The sequence below is a fragment of the Centroberyx affinis genome, unplaced genomic scaffold, assembly GCF_046629955.1.
Source record: "Centroberyx affinis isolate AG114_WGS23_722 - 3 ecotype Tasmania unplaced genomic scaffold, CSIRO-AGI_Caff_v1 ptg001733l_1, whole genome shotgun sequence".
NCBI classification, from domain to species: Eukaryota; Metazoa; Chordata; class Actinopteri; order Beryciformes; family Berycidae; genus Centroberyx; species Centroberyx affinis.
Window position 1 is genome coordinate 1 of NW_027280138.1, and position 2500 is coordinate 2500.

The following is a 2500-nucleotide window of genomic DNA, read 5'->3' on the forward strand; positions in this document are numbered from 1 at the left end:
TTTGCTTTGGCAATATATACACGTGTATGTCATGCCAATAAAGCTCATTGAATTGAAAACAAACAACAACAAGGACTGAGTAGAAGAGGAGTTGTGGCGGTGCAGCACAGAGGATGGTATGGATTATGTTGGCTACAACACAGACACTATTTAGGCTCGAGTTCTAATCAAGAAGCATCCAGACTGCAATGAATCCGCTGCGAGTGAATGAAAGTGTAGCCGGCCGAGGAGGACTGAGACCTGTAAGGCGACCCGGCGGAGGGACAGATAAGGAGGCGAGGAGGAGTGATTGAGAGGCGATCCGGGGAGAGGGAGAGAGCAGTGCTGTAAGGAGAGAGGGATCAGTGATGCAGATGATGTAAACAAGATGAGCAGAGTGTGTGCGTGCAGCGACGGCTCCGTATGGCGGTGTGTGCAGTTGTTTCATAAACTGACAGCGAACCCTCTTCCATGTGGGGATATGAAAATCACACGTAACACATAATCTAAACCAAGAGGCTTGGAGCAAGCAGTGGTGAATGTCCTAGAATGTCCTGCTCAAGGAGAAGTACTGATACTTTGCAGGTATTTTACTTAAGTACAAGTAAAAGTACTGGTGTAAAAATCTACTGAAGTAAAAGTAAAAAGTAACTCATTTAAAATGAACTCAGAGTAAAAGTTGGGCTACTGAGTTACTCTTTAGAAAAGAAAACGTTGTTAGATGTCATTCTTTTTGGTGTTTTTTCCCCATGCAATTCTAAAAGCACAAGAGGACAGAGTTCAAACTAGATTCGTATAATTGGAGAATTGGGAAATTAAAAAATAAAGTTCACAAACAAAGTAAAGCCAGATTTCTCTTCTTTGCTGACTGCCCGTTCACCAATTTACGTCTGTCTATTTCATGTGGCTTATGGAGAGCCACAAAATTTGCCCTTTGTAATGGATGTGATTTAAAATTTTAGTACAAGAAGTACAATACTTCAGTAAAAATGTACTTAAGTAAAAGTAAAATTACTGACTTTAAAAAAATACTCAAAAAAGCACAAGTACACAAAAAACTTGACACAAACATGAGTGAATGTAATTAGTTGCTTCCACCCTTGACTGCAAGATAATGCATCTCAGCGCCAGTTTGTATTGTTCACCCATTCAAACCTGTTTCTCATTAAGCATTCGAGAGAGTATAAGTCCTCCACTCCCTTAATGAGGGCAATGCGGCTCTGATGATGCTCTCATATTCCCCCTCTCTCCCGCCCCAAACCGTTTTCCCGAAGGTGAACATTCCATACGCTCATTTCAGATCCGAAGACTTGTAGGCGCATGTGTTGTTTGTTTGTGCATACAGTATGTGTGAGTGTGTGTGTGTGTGAGTGTGTGTGTGCACATACTTCCCTCAGTGTAGGTGTGTGTGTCATTGGTGTGTTTACGTTTGGCCTGGCTCCCCCTGTCACTCATCCTCGTTGACCTTTAGTAAGCTGTGAAATTTAATTTCAGGCTCGGGTGGCTTTTTTCTGCAGAATCCTACACCTGTGCCAAATATGTCTGGATAGGGAAGTTGGACAGCAGCTAGCGCGCCCCAGCCAAGGATGTTTCCGGCAGACAGACAGGCAGACAGGAGGTGAGACATCCATCTGAGACGCTGACCCCCCCCCTCCCCCCTCCTCCTCCTCCTCCCCCCTCCTCCTCCTCCTCCTCCTCCTCTCAGATGACCCAACCTCTGACCCTTTACCTCTTTGCCACCATGGCTGGCGACTGGGGCATTTCCAGGAGGCTCCGGCTAATTGGGTCAGATTGCGGAGAGTGGAGCATTACGCCTGAAATTGGAAACACATGCAGCCATAGCTCAGTCTGTAAAACTGTGTGTGTGTGTGTGTGTGTGTGTGTGTGTGTGTGTGTGTGTGTGTGTGTGTGTGTGGTAACGGTGGTGATGGAGGTATGGTAACGAGAGAGAGGTTTGCGTTTTGGAGTAGAGTTCAGTATAGGGAAGGTGGGTGATGGAAGGGGTGAAAAATGTAAGACGTTATCAGCTGGAGAGTGTAGAAGAAGAAGAAGAAGAAGAAGAAGAAGAAGTGTGTGTGGCGATGGAGGGAGAGTTCATGGAGGGCTGACAGGTCGGGGATTCGTAATTGAGGTCCCACTCTGACGTCTGACGTTTTGACTCTTGCTGCTTGTGGACAGACAGTCTGCTAGCTTCGCCCCGACAGCTCGGCTATTTTCAATAATTGCCATAATAGCCACCTTCCAATTACACTCAGATCTCAGTTTCCAGAATGAAGGAGGATGTTCACAGCGAAAGCAATAAGTAGATGTTTGATGGCACTGCGTGTGTGGGAAAGACTTCATCAGAAATTCGGAGGTTGTAAAAGTGACATCTGGAAACCTCATCGTAACGCCTTGGTGTGTTTTCAATTGAAAATGTCAGGATCCAATTGGAGGATTACCGGGAGAGTGAAACGAGCGCAAAATTATTTGGGAGAAATTGATATCAAAGTTGGAAGCTATGTGATTTTGTCAAAGCCTT